The 15030-nt window shown below is 38.5% G+C and overlaps 1 protein-coding gene across 13 annotated transcripts in view; it reads right to left on the bottom strand.

The window, feature by feature from the left end:
* The window catches only part of CPEB3 (cytoplasmic polyadenylation element binding protein 3), a 187099-nt gene that overhangs the window by 164033 nt on the left and 8036 nt on the right, over window positions 1–15030 (bottom strand). For 2 of the 13 annotated variants that reach the window (XM_073904440.1, XM_073904441.1), the window contains exon 2: window positions 12950–13062. The exons of the other annotated variants lie outside the window; for them this stretch is intronic. The gene's annotated coding sequence lies outside the window, so the exon portion shown is untranslated. The remainder of the gene's footprint in view (window positions 1–12949; window positions 13063–15030) is intronic. 13 annotated transcript variants of the gene reach the window in all.

Genomic DNA, 15030 nt, shown 5'->3' with positions numbered 1-15030 from the left:
ACAGGACATTTAATTGGTTTACAAATGTTCACTGTTTTCCAAACTCAATGTTTCTTCAAGCCATATTTCTAAAGAAAAAGTTACTTGGTTGAAAGGCCTAACCTTAAGGCCTTAGATACATATTAACAAATTGTTTTTAAAAGGTTGCAGCAGGGGCGCCTGAGGGGCTCAGTTGGTTAAGCAGCTGCCCTCTGCTCAGATCATGAACCCAGGGTTCTGGGATCATGTCCAGCATAGGGCTCCTACCTCAGCAGGGAGTCTGCTTCTCCCTCTCCCTTTGCCTCGCCCCCACTTGGGAGCACTGTCTTTCTCTCAAATTAAAAAATCTTTAAAAAATAAATAAATAAAAGGTTGCAGTTTATAGTTACTGCAGAACTTACCTTCTAATATGAAAACAATGCATGATTAGTGTATATAACGAGGAATAATATAGTTACTGTTCTGATAACAACCTAATGTAAAGAAGTCTCTATTCTTTTTTTTTTTTTTAAAGATTTTATTTATTTATTCATGAGAGACAGAGGGAGAGAGAGAGAGAGAGAAGCAGAGGGAGAAGCAGGCTCCCAAGGAGCAGGGAGCCCGATGCGGGACTCGATCCCAGGACCCTGGGATCATGACCTGAGCCGAAGGCAGACGCTTAACCATCTGAGCCACCCAGGCGCCCTCTATTCTTTTGATATGCCAAATAAAATTAAGTCTCTTTCAGCATCCTGATATATTCAATACTTTTGTCATTCTTCATCATACCTTCATGTGATCAGGAACTACTACAGGTAAGTTTGTATACTTACAGCCTATGTTTATTAACTGGAGATTCCATTTCAAAAGACACATCAATGTGTATATGTGTGTATTCCATTAGAAAAAAAACATGAACACACTTCATCTGTGTTTCCTATGTTTCTGGACTTCAACTGTAATTAATTGTATTTTTTAAAATTTTTTATTTTTTTAAAGATTTTATTTATTTGACAGAGAGAGCACAAGAAGGAGGAACTGCAGGCAGAGGGAGATGGGGAAGCAGGTTTCCCGCTGAGCAAGGAGCCTGATGCAGGGCTCAATACCAGGACCGTGGAATGGTGACCTGAGCCAAAGACAGATGCTCAACCAACTGAGCCACCCAGGCGCCCCAGTAATTAATTTTATTTTAAAACCAAATATTCATGAAGGTACAAATTTCCAGTTATAAAATAAGTCCTAGGGCTGTAATGTACAACATGGTGACTACAGTTAACAATACTGTATTGCATACTTGAAAGTTGCTAAGAGAGTAGACATTAAAAGTTTTCACCATAAGAAAAAAAATTGTAACTATGTATGGTAATATATAATAACTTATTGTGGTGATCATTTTGCAATATATACAAATATTGATCATGTTGTATGCTTGAAACTAATACAATGTTCTATGTCAATTATACCTCAATTTAAAAATATCCATATATATTTTATGTATCTGTATTCATCTTGGATCTAAATAATGCAGAGTGGCCCAGATATTTTTATATAAAAAGTTTTACACATCAAAAATTTGTGAACTTGGGGTGCGTGGCTGGCTCAGTCAGGAAAGCATGTGACTCTTGATCTCGGGGTTGTAAATTCAAACCCCATGTTAGATATAGAGATTACTTAAAAATAAAATCTTTAAAATAAAAATTTGTGAACTTATAGGGTAACTAAATTTGTACTCTTTTTTTTAAAGTTTTTTTTTATTCATTTGAGACACAGAGATATATATAGAGAGAGCATGAGCGGGGGAGAGGCAGAGGGAGAGGGAGAGGGAGAAGCAGGCTCCCTGCTGAGCCAGGAGCCCGATGTGGGGCTTGATCCCAGGACCCTGGGATCATGACCTCAGCCAAAGGCACACACCTAACCATCTGAGCCACACAAGTGCCCCTAAATTTGTACTCTTAAAAAAAAAAGTGCCTTGGGGTGTCTGGGTGGCTCAGTTGGCTAAGTCTGCCTTCAGCTCAGGTCATGATCCCAGGGTCCTGGGATGGAGCCCTGTGTTGGGGCTCCCTGCTAAGCGGGGAGCCTGCTTCTCCCTCTCCCTCTGCCCCTGCTCGTACTCTCTCTCTCAAATAAAATAAATAAACTTGCTGATTTGATACAGCATACCTCCCTTTACTAGATCTTACTCATTTTCCTACTCTCATCATGGTAACTCAGTCATAAGAACCCTCTTTAGAACGTAAAAATTGCAGAATAATTTCAGAAAATATAATTAAGCTTAAATGGGTCATTTTTCTCCCACTAATTTTATATTTTAAATTTCCATTAAAAAATTATTCTGAGAGGCCACATGTTCTTTCAGAAGACTTCAGAGAAGCAAACCTTCCCCAGTTAATGTTTTGTCTTCAAATCTCCTGACAGTTTCACCATTGCACTTTAAATGCTGTTCGAAAGCCGCCCTCACTAAATTGGAATCAACAGGCACTACTCAGGGAGCTGGCCTGAGAGGTATCGTACACCAGCTTCTGCAGTTTCAACTTCATTCCCAAAGTTTTAGCTATGGCTACGAGCATTTTCCTAAGAGCTTTCCAACCACCTGCTAGACATTTCCATGCACAAGGTTCATCGTGTCACTCATCATTATCTATAGAACAAGAGTCAACCTCTTACCCTAGTATTTAGGGCTCTCCCCTTCTAATCCTAACCTACGTTCCCAGATAGTATTATTCCCACTTCTCCAAGCAAGGTGGTCTTCTCAATGTCTGAGGCTTGCCAATGTTCCTGATCCCATATAGAATGCCCTCCTCGTCCTTTCTACTTATCCTAATCTCACCTTTCTTCAGAGCCTCCTTCAAACACCAGTTCCTAACAATAGCATCTATCTGCTTTGCATTTCTATTTATCTTTTCTCTAAGCTTCTTGGGAAGACCCAGCAAAGTCTGGTAGAGTATTTTGCAGGGAGCTTACTAACAAGAGCTAACATTTATGGAACACATACTGTGTGCCAGATAAAATGCCAAGTGCTTTCTACATATTAGTTCATTTAATACTTGTAAAAAACCCATGAGATAAATACTGTTACTGTCCCTAATTCCAGATGACAAAAATGAAAACTTAGAAAGGTGATTTACCTGTCCGAGTTATAAAACTAGTAAATGCCAGATCCTAGGACCTAATTTAAGCTTTGTCTAATTCTAAAGCTGTCTTTTTGTTAGTGACTCATACAAGCAGATCCTCTGGTCCTACTTGATCAATACAGCCTAGGACACAGCTTGGGCTTCAAAGGTATGAAAAGAGGGAAAATTGTGGCTCAGCAACTTTTCTTTCTCCCATTGATACAAAGCTTTTATACAATGACCTTTGCCTGAAAACCAGAGATAAGCTCTAACCAAAGGATTCCAAATCCCACTCATGGGCAAGACCTAGTCCCACTCCAGGGTGTTCTAAAAACAACATGTCTTCAAGAGAATGAATGATCAAAAGAACTGATTTTAGTCTTTAAGGATCTCAAGAGCAAGACTGGTCCAGGCCTGAAAGTGATGGAGAGAACCTTTCTTGGCCATAATCTGCTTTAACAGCCAGTAATTTATATATGCTGTACAGGTTAACAATCAGAGGGATCATCACAACAAAAGGAAGGTTAACGGTCAGCATGTCTACCCAGGTAGCCCTTGGGTCCTAGTATTTGAAACCGAATGGTGTTTGTGTAATATCAGAGCCTTACATTCACAGAGGAGATTAGACTTTACCAAACTCTTTCACCTTTATTATCTCACTTGATCTTAACAGCCCTGCGCAGTGAATAGACAGCATAGAGCCCTCACATTCACTTCTGCAGACTGTGCAATGCACCAGAAGGCTAGCTTCCAAGGCTAGTGGAGAATGAAATCTAGTCCATGTTCTGCTCACCCAGCTCATAAACCTTAATGCAGAGCTGCATCTACTTGGGAAAAAAGGCACCTTTTCCTAATTTCTACAAAGGGACTGTATGAACAGGTAACAGTCCCAAAGATAACTGTTGGGATCCCCACTTCAAAGTCTGTGGATGTCAATTATACTAAATAAAGCTAAAAAAATAAAAAATAAAGATGTGGAAGCCCAGGTTCAAAGATGTTTCAAGATATAGTTAAGTAGTGGATCTAAGATTAGAATTTAGGTCTTCCAACTCACTAGGTAACATACTTTTTCAACTACACTACAAGTCTCCCATTGGCTCAGTTTAATGCAGGCTATCTCTGTCTTCTCATGTGGCAGACCAGTATCTTCAGCACTTTGCTACAAACAGCTGAACCAAAATCCAGAGCTTTTTGGTGCAGCTCTGTCCTGAGGTCATAGCTGTTCTCTTATTGAGGAAACTGAGAATCAGGTATGTGTGCCAACTGTACCAAGAGGGATAGTTTAGATGGATCTCCTATCACTTTTGGAAAAACAAATTGGACCACCTGCTCTAATGTTAATGGATCATACATCATCACAGTGGCAGGGAATCAACATTATTAATATTATGGGAGGTGGTGTGTGGAAAGGACATTGGATATGAAATACAATTATCTAAATTTAGATACCAGCATTACCACTTGTTAGCTGCCTGGCCCTAGGAAATAACAAAACAAATATTTATTAAGTACATACTATTTGCTTTGTCATGTACTTTGTTTATATGATAATTGCACACAACCCTAAGAGGTTATATACCTTCATTATCCCCATTTCAGAGATGAAAATATTGAGGCTCTGCAAGTCCAAGTAACTTACCCTAGGTTACACTGTTGGTAAGTGGAGAAGCCAGGATTTAAACCCTGCAATATGATTCTAAAACCCATCTTCTCAATTTCTCAGTCTTTCTTTCCTCTAGAATTAAATAGAGATTATAGTAACAGCTGCCCTACCTAAATCAGAATTATATTAGTGTATATGAGAGCATTTTTAATAAACTATAAAGCAATAAAGGTCAATGTATGAAATCCAAAACTAATACTGACAGGCAGATGTATTTATCTGGAAGGTCTACACTCAAGTACAGATTTCCTTGTCTCCTTTCTCCTTAATATTGGGAGTCAAATGACCTATGTTAAGCCCATGCTTCTTGTAGCAAAAACGATCTTGCTATCCAGACATTTCTTATCCACCTCTTTCTATATCCTGTGTTCCCTACTATGGAAGCAGAGTACAGTGGGACACATTCTTAAAGTGCCACAGGATATAGATTTTATTATTAGCTTCAAAATCAGTGGATTGAGAGAATTTCTTCATCATCTGGTGATGACAATGATGATGATGATGATATTCATACTGACTGATCACTTAGTCTACATAGGCATCGAGTTAGGCATTTTAAATGCCTTATCAGTTAATCCTCATAATAATTCTAAAAAGACAGAAGCTTTCATTCTTCTCATTTTCACATAAGGAAACCAGGGCTTAGAAATGCTAATAATTTGCCCAAGGTGACGTAAATTGTGAATGAATAAGCTCAGGTCTATTTTGACTCCAAAACTCAACCTCTAAAGCCTAACTCTTATCCCTTTACCTCCTGCCATACCCAGCCACAACCCAGAGGACTTATACCAGTGCCCACATTTTCTTCTTTATAATCAGGCTTCTGCCTCCCACTGCTTCTTACTTTAGTGACCATATAGTTTCCAAACAAAAGTGAAAACATGTGGTCTAACAATCTTAAATAAACTCCGGAAAAATCTAGGACCTGTGGTTGTTTATCTTTCTCCTCCATACCTGATCACTGAGAACAAGCCCTATTCAGAGCATTCTTGGTTTTTCTTTTGAGCGCAGGCCTGGCTCATCTTAGTGTTAAACCATCTTCTGTAGTGTTAAACCCATCTTCACCGAAAAGCCTGAGAGTCTCTTAGAGAATGAGACCTCAATTAGTCTTATTATTCTGAAAAACTCTTCTCTCAAAAGAAAAAATGAAAAGAAGAAAGGTTTTCCTTCCTCTTTTTTTTCTTTTTTAAATGAGAAGTTCTTGAGACATCCCTTTGAAACATCCCACTCTTCTAGAAATGATCTCTCCCAGGGAGAGCAGAGAGGAGGAAAAGAGAAGTTTATCTGTTCTCTTAAGGGGAAGACATTGTTTTGCCTCTCCTTTTCATTTTTTTAAAGTTTATTTATTTATTTATTTATTTATTTATTTATTTAAGTAATCTCTACACCAAATGTGGGGCTCAAACTCAAGACGTCAAGATCAAGAGTCAGCCAGGTGCCCCTGCCTCTCCTTTACAAAGTGGCTCTTCATTGCTGTTTGCACTGTAGGTCCTCCCTACAAAAGAGGGGACAAAAAAAGAAAGCACAAACCCTAAATTTCATTTACAGAAATAATCTACAAATTCGTTCATTCCACACATTTATTGAGCACCTACTATGCAGTAGACTCCTAACATTCACTATTGCTCTCTTCCATTCAAATGCAAGATCAAAAACACTTAACAGTAGTAAACAAGGAAGAAAAATTCTTCCTACATGGGGGAAGGGAGGAATGGTTATTGGAAAAATAAAAATAAATAAGAAAATATCAGATAAATATATGTTAAAAAGAACAAAAGGGTGACGTGACTGAGAGAATCTGGTAGGATATTTAGATTAGATGATTGTTAAAGGTCTCAATGACACCTGAATTAAGCTCGCTCGTGAATTAAAAGGACCCATCCATGCAAAGACTGGTGGTGCAAGATGCAAAGGGAACAGCTAATGAACAGATCCTAACAGCAGAGGAATAAGCCTTTAGAGCAGAGGGTGGCACACTTTTTCTGTAAAAGAGCCACACAGTCAATATGATAGGCTTTGCAAGTCACATAAGTTCTCCTGAATATAACTGTTTTTGTTCTTGTTGTTGTAGTTGTTTTAAAATCCTTTAGAAATGTAAAAATCATTCTTAGTCCTCTGGCAGTATAAAAATAGGCCTCTGGCAAAATTTGGCCCCTGCCTTAGTTTTCTGACCCGTTTTAGAGGAACATCTAATCTACTGTAGCTAAAGAGCAAGTAAACAATGAGGAAAGTGGTACAAGATGCGATCTGGAAGGTAGGCAGGAGCCAGATCATGTAGGGCCTTTTAGGCTAAGTTAAGATTTTGGATTTTTTTCTAAGTGTGATGGGAATCCCCTGGAGAGTCTTAAGCAAAACAGTGACATGATCTGCTTTAAGCTTCAAAAAGACCTGTGGTTCTCTGTGGAGAACATACTGTAGTTAGGGTAAGAGTGGAAGCAGAGTTGACTGGGAGGCCAGCTATTGTACCATCCAGGCCAGAAGAGACGAGGGTGGTGGTGGTAGAGACAGCAAGTGAACTGAACACCCTCAGTGAAAAGCTATGTTTATCACTGATGAACAAAATCATGGATGGATTCTTAAAATTTTACCTTAAAATAAACAGTAGTATAAAGAGCTTAGGTTGAGCTATACATAGTATTAAGTTTGATTCATAGGAAAATCTTGGTTACTCAAATTTTTAGCAATATTTTAACATTTTTGATGTATAGATATTTGACTTTCTGGAAGATCATCTTTTTCTCTCTCTTCCTAGTGAAATGATTCACAGTCTCTCTGCTGGTTCCTCATACTCATTATTTTCCCCTTTTTACCTAAATGTATTATAGACTTAGAATGTTCCTCTCATTTCAGAGTGCACTGCAGTCAACCAAAAGATAACTACTCTTTTAAAATCTTCCAACTTCCCTTGGCAATACACTCCTCTCTCAAAATTTCCACCATGAGGAAGTTGTAAATATAAATGGTTCTCACACTATCCAAAATCCTTTCCTTGTTGTTTCTTTCATAAAAATACTGCAGAGGGGCACCAGGGTGGCTCAGTAAGCGTCTGCCTTCAGCTCAGATCCTGAAGATCCAGCCCTGGGTCCAGCTCCCTGCTCAGTGGGGAGTCTGCTTCTTCCTCTCCTTCTGCCCCTGCCCCCCGCTGGTGTGTGCGCTCTCCCGCTCTCTCTCTAGCTCAAATAAATAAATAAAATCTTAAAAAAAAAAATACTGCCAAGTTTTGAAAATTCATCAGGTTGTACATTTACTTTGGGCACTTTTTTTTTTTATATTTCTTACAACTTTCTTTTAGAAGTTGTGTGTTGGGGTGGACTATCCAGACATACACACATACAAAGAGGTTCCGATGATCACAACCTTTAGGGTGTAGGCAGATTAGACCATGTCATATGTTGAGTTCCTTGGAGGCAGATTCTGAGACCAAGTTTTGCATGCAAATGTTTTATTGCAGATAGGACACATTTGGCAAATACATCTACGAATGAAATGAAGAAGGCAGGAAGAGTCAAGAGAAATACACTGACCCCCAAAGTGGTTACATCTGAGTACTCAGCTGACCTTGTGATGAGCTCTGGAGCTGAAATGGCCCTCAGACTTGCCTCAAATGAGGCAAGGAAGCTTAATCTTTGCATCTTAAATTAGCCAGTCGCTGACTGTGGGCTCCTGGGAGCATAAACTAGAGTAGGCAGTTCCCTGCATCCTATAGCAATGCCCAGTAAAAACAAAACAAAGCTTCACATTCACACCTTCAAGAGCTAGTATTTCCATCAGCTATGGGATAAGCACTTTAGCTATGAAGAGAGGATCTGGATTGAAGCATCACAGTATCCACTATAGAGGGATATTCAGGTATTCTCATATAGTCAGTTTTACTGTTTAATGGTTATCATGGTGCACAGTATTTTACCATGAGTATACAGCATTTTAATTAAAATACTCCAGTAAAGTTTAGTATATCAAGGAGACATGACAATGAAACCAATATGTAATCCTGGATTGGATTATGATTTTATACATATATGGCATGCTAATTAGTATTTTCACTAAAACACTAAGTTTTACTATGTAATATAGTATCTTACTATGAGCACACAGCATTTTTATTAAAAATAAACAGACTTCATGTTCAAATATTTAGGAACACACTTTAAAAAATACTACTGGAAACGTGACTCAAGTGCCATTTCAACTGTGCATCTTTATGCAGCTGATGATTAAACCCGAGCCATTTTTTACTCTTCCTTCTCTTCTATCAACTCATATGGCTCCTTCTGTGATAAGACTCCTCTATCCTCTTCTGTCACTGCCACTAATTCTGGTCCCCACTTTCATCTCCTCAAACCTAAAATGTCTCCTGTGTCCAACTTCACCCAAGCTGTTTTTTTTTAAGATTTTTTTTTTAATCTGTCAGAGAGAGAGAGAGAGCACAAGCAGGGGAAGCGGCAGGTAGAGGGAGCGGCAGGCTCCCTGCTGAGCAAGGAGCCTGATGTGGGACTCGATCCCAGGATCCTGGGATCATGACCTGAGCCGAAGGCAGATGCTTAGCCGACTGAGCCACCCAGGCATCCCTCACCCAAGTTGTTACAGGGATTAGAGGAATGCTCCACTGCGTGACTTGCATTAATTCCTCAAATAGTCATTGAAAGCCTGTATAAGGCTTTAGGGAAATAACTTTGGGCAAGAAGACAATCCCTCCATTTCTTATAAACATTGATTTCCAGTGAGTGAGGCCTCAGTCAATATCAAGATAAATAATTTCATAGAAGTTGTGATAAAAATGCTATGAAAAAGTACCAGATGTATGAAACCATATGATGTCAAGACCTGGATTAGGAGGACACAATGTTTTCTAAAGTAAGCAAGATGAGCCTTTAAGAACAAAAGGATAAAGTTCAAAGGAAGTATGCTCTATGCAAAGAGAATACCATGCTTCTGTCTACCTTCAGGCTCTGGAGGTGGCACAGCGTACTCAAGGAACTAAAGAAGAAAGCCAGTAGCCACATTCTGGAGCTTAGGGTTTAGTTGGGAAACTGGTAAGTAAGCAAGGGCAATATAAAGCCATTAGAAGTAGGAAAAATCCTTTCATTTTGAGATAATTTCAGAATTGCAAAATTATAAAAAAGAATTTCCTTATACTTTTCAACCACATTCTCCAAATGTTAACAACTTAAATGACCACAGTAGAATCATCAAAATCAATTGATTCAATACTTATTATCTAACTTACAGACCTTATTTTACCAACTAATGTCCCTTCTCAGAATCCAATCCAGGATTACATATTGGTTTCATTGTCATGTCTCCTTAGTTTCCTTTAATGTGGGATAGTTCCTCAGTGTTTATCTTTCATGGCCTTGACACTTTTGAAAAGCACTGGCCAGTTATTAGGTAGAATATACTTCAATTATGGTTTATCTAATGTATCCTCATGATCAAATTCAGGTTATACATTTTGGGCAATAATACCACAAAAGTGATGTCGTGTCCTTCTCAGTGCATCATTTCAGAGGGAAAATGATGTGGATTTGTCCCACTGTGATGTTAACATTGATTACTTGGTTAAGGTAGTGTCTGTCAGTTTCTCCAATGTAAAACTATTCACTTTTTACTTAAATATCTTTGGGAAGATACTTTTTTTTTTTTAAGATTCACTTATTTGAGAGAGAGAGAGTGAGTCAGGGGAGGAACAGAGGAAGAGAATCTTCAAGCAGACTCCCCAGTGAGCTCAGAGCCTGACGCAGGGCTCGATCTCACATCTCACGACCCCAAGAGATCACGCACGACTCATGAGATCACGACCTGAGCTGAAATCAAGAGCCGGACATTTAACCAACTGAGCCTCCTAAGCACCCCATCTTTGGGAAGATATTTTCTATGTGAATATTGTTTCTCAATGTACTTTCACCCAATAATTTTAGCATCCATTAATGATTCTTGCCTGCATCAATTATTTCTGTGGTATTTGCAAATGGTGAAATCTTTTCAACTCTTCTACATTAGCTGCAATGCTACTCTAAGGAAGATTTTTTTCCTTCTCCCCTGATTTATTCATTTATTTTTTATCAGTAATGACTCATGGATTTATATTTTATTCCGTGAGTTGTAATTCATTACTACTATTATTTTATTGCTCAAAATGTCCCCTGTCCCATTGGAATCCCTTCAGGTTGATTGCTAGGTCTTTTTTTGAGCACATCCCTACTTTCTGGCACTGCAGATGTTCCAGCTCATGTACTTTTCCTTCTCCAGTTTGGAATTAGCAAAGAGATAATTTCTCTAAAGAGCCTGGGTTGAGACACCACCTGGTATATTCACTGGTTCTGGGGTGTCATTGCCTTAGGCTCTCTCAGCAGATAGAGCTAAAAAGTATACTTATGCATACATCTGTGTTTATCTATATCTATAAAATCATGAGTTGTATTGATACCTCCAATTCCAATCAAACATGACAGGGTTCATTATAGCCTTATAAGTGTCCTTTTTTTTGAGAGAGAGAGAGAGTGCATGCATGGGCACGCCTGCCCCTGTGAATGGGGGGAGAGGGAGACGGGGAGGGAGATGGAGAGAGAATCTTGAGCAGACTCCACACTGAGTGCAGAGCCCAACATGGGGCTCCATCTCACGACCCTGAGATCCCAACCTGAGCTGAAACCAAGAGTTGGACGTTCAACCCAGGAGCCCCCGGAGGGTCCTTTTCTTTCTCTCCCTTTCTTTCTTTCTCTTTCTTTTTTCTTTTTGTCTTTCCTTCCTTCCTCCCTCCCTTTCTTTCCTTCCTTCCCTCCCTCTTCCTTCCTTCCTTCTTTTTTTTTACTTCAATAAATATTTACTGAACACCTGCCATTGGCCAGGCTCTGTGCTAGATATTGAGGATATAATATTGAACAAAACTGGTATGGTTCCTTGGTCCCTGTCCCTGCCCTCGTGAAGCTTAGATCCTACAAGGTACAATTTATTAATTATTCCCTTTTCTCCAAAATTGCTAAATTTAAATTTATGATTTTCACTGGCTTTTTCTCAGCAGGCTTTAAAATAGGCCACAGAAGGATTTTTATGATCAGTTCTACATTTCTTTTATTTTTAGTTCTATATTTCTTAAAAGGTCATTCTATTGGAGAATCAAAGGAAGAAAGAACTGGAAGGCCAATTTTCAAATCAGTTGAAGGGGGTGAAAGCAAATGTGGGGAGACCAATTTGAGACTTGTAAGTAGTCCAAGGTAAGAGATGACAATCAACTGGACTGAGGTGAAGGCAGGAAGAATGGAAACAATTGTATCTGAGAAACATTTAGGAGAAATATGGACCATTTTGGTCACTGACTGAAAGGGAGGAGGATGAGGTAAGGGAGAAAAATGACTCAAGGAGGACTCCTAGGTTTCTCGGAGTGTGTACAAAAATACTGGTTCACATTTCCATATATTATAAACACAACTACATGGCTCTTCCATTAAATTGTAAGCAACCTGATGACAAGAACAGTGTAACAGTGTATGGTTCATATATTTGTATCCCCACTGTCTCCTCCTACAATGTCCAGTACAAAGTTGGAGCTCAAGATATGTTAAACAAGTGATGGAATGGATGACCTTCCTCAGAATTACCAAGTTGAGATTTCAGCTGTAGAGACTCAAATTAGATAAAACACCCTCATAAAGGCCTAAAACTCCCTAAGCAGAAGAAAAGTATGTATGCTGAATATCTATTCACCCAAAAGGGTATATCCTGGTCTATTAGTTTATTATGTACACTTTCTCTTCTATCATTAATTCATCTTACCCAAGACTTAAAACACAAAAGCTATAAAACAGAGGTAAGTGTTTGGCTCTAACAATGAATTTCACTTCGCACCTATCAGACTGCCAAAAATTAATGCCTGTTAATTGCCTATCCCTGGCAGGGGGTGGAGGTAAGGAGAGGCCTCTGTTTTCTCACCTCTCAAATGGGGCTATGGGGTTTAGGTGAGAAGTTTCTAGCCTCAAGCAGGCATTCTGTAAAAGTTGACACTCTTTTCATATATCTATATACTCCTTCATGATCCAATTCAAACCACTCCTCCAACTAGGAAGCCTGCCCAGACCACCAATATGCAGCAATCTCTTTTTCCTTCTCTGAGCTCCTGGAATACTTATCTAGCAAAATTCTTCAAAAATTAATGAAGGGTAGTCCTGTGATTGCTCTTGTATAAATCGCTTTCTTTCTCACTTGTTTAAAGACTACTCACATAGTCATATACTGTTCTCCAGTGAAGTCAGATATGTCTTCATACGTCAATGTGAAGTCAGCTATGCCACTTATTTGCTATGACTTCATCTTGCCAATTTTCAATGTTCTCATCTGTAAAACGGGAGACATAGATACCTATCTGGTAAGGTTGTTGTTAGGATTTGAAATAATGTGTGTAGAGGGTCCAGCACATGCCACATATTTGGTACTCAGCAAATAGAGGCCAACAAGCACCAGTGAGGGCAGTTGTCAGATCTTTTTCAAATTTCAATTTGAAATTTGAAATTTGTCCCAGATATAGCAATTTGAATTGAAATTTGAAATTTGTCCCAGATATAGCAATTTGAAATTTGTCCCAGATATAGTACCTCACAGAGTGCTCACACATGGCTGCTGCTTGATATTAAGTTTATTTTTATTCCACCTTTTCCAAAAAAGATTTAAGGCAGCAAGGTGTTCAACAAATATTTGTTAAATGATTACAGGCCATACTTTCCAGTGAGATGTTCTTTCTTCCATTCAGCTTTTTCCATAATAAGCAAAACACCACAATATTGTGACTTTTTAAAAGTTTTTAATTATCCTTCACTTGCACCAAGGATTTCTTCTGTTACTTTTTAATCTAATTAAACAAAAAAATTTAACTATAAAATACATGCTCATGGTGATAATGAAAACATTATGAGGTAATAAAATGAAAAGTAAGCTCTTCTCCCCATATTGTCTTACCATCCAGAGGTAATATTTTTTAAAAAACAATTTCCTACATATCCTTCTAGAAATTTCCTTACATATACACCCTAAAGTTAAAATAAAATAAAATAAAACAAGTAAATGGGATAGTACTATAGATACTATCAACTACCTGCTTTTTTCACTGAATATGTAGTTAGTATTTATTGGTTTTGGCGTTTGGCAACTATCCTACCTTCTTTAAGCTATTACTTAAAGATTTGCTCTCATTTAGTGTCTTATTAATATAGGTTCCACCAGGGTCTTTTCATCTCTTTTGCTATACTCTATCCCCAGCACCTAAATAAAACCTGAAACATAAACATATGGTCAATAAGTATTTGCAAATGAATATACTTCCTTTTGAGGAACTGCCTTCATTCATTTAAGGTATACTGTCCACTCTTAGCTAAGTAGCAAGAAAGACTGATTAGATGCTCCATCCTAGATTTTGAACTGTGAGCAGAATAAAAACAGTGCTGAATTCCAGTGCTGAACCCATTTAAGCATGAGGAATGTCCCTGCTAGCAATATTCTCTGGGGTGGCTGCTACTTCACTGTTCTAGCCTGGTTCTCCTGCCTTACCTCCAATTTTGTGAACTAACCCATATCTTCCCAATGAATTTCCCTTCGGTTGTTAGTTTGGCATTTCTCAACCTGAGGACTACCGACATTTTTTTTTTAAGATTTTCTTTTTTTAAGTAAGCTCTACACCCCACGTGGGGCTCAAACTCACAACCCCGAGATCAAGAGTCCCAATGCTCCACCGACTGAGCCAGCTGGGTGCCCCAGCACTACTGACATTCTGAGCTACATAATTCTTTGTTCTGAAGGGCTGTTCTGTGCATTGCAGTATGTTTAGCAGCATCACTGGTCTTACCCACCAGATGCCAGTAGCATCCCGTGTAACAATCAAAAATGTCTCCAGACATTAACAAACGTCCCCTAAAGGAGCTGAATTAGCTAGTTGATTTCTGTGGAACAACAACAAAAATCCTAACTGATGGCTACTATATCTTCGGCAACTTTTCCTTATGGCCTGTATAGAAATACCTCATTCGTTTAAATAGTTCAGCTATATCATATTATATTCTGTCATACGTTATTAAAAGTCTACTAATAATGGATTTCAAGGTTTTTTTCTGGCGTTATAATTTTTTTAAAGATTTTGTTTTTAAGTAATTTTTACACCTAATGTGGGGCTCGAATTCACAACCCCAAGATCAAGAGTCACTTTTTCTACCAACTGAGCCAGCCAGGTGCCTTATCTGGTATTAGTTTAAATAGCAGCTTTATGGAGATATAATTCAAAACACCATATACTTCATCCACTGAAAATCTATAATT

The sequence above is a fragment of the Callorhinus ursinus genome, unplaced genomic scaffold (genome assembly GCF_003265705.2).
Source record: "Callorhinus ursinus isolate GAN/ISIS: 27379988/994484 unplaced genomic scaffold, GSC_fseal_2.0 scaffold20, whole genome shotgun sequence".
In the NCBI taxonomy this organism is placed as follows: Eukaryota; Metazoa; Chordata; class Mammalia; order Carnivora; family Otariidae; genus Callorhinus; species Callorhinus ursinus.
The sequence above is the reverse complement of the archived record's forward strand: the minus strand, read 5'-3'. Positions and strand labels throughout refer to the sequence as shown.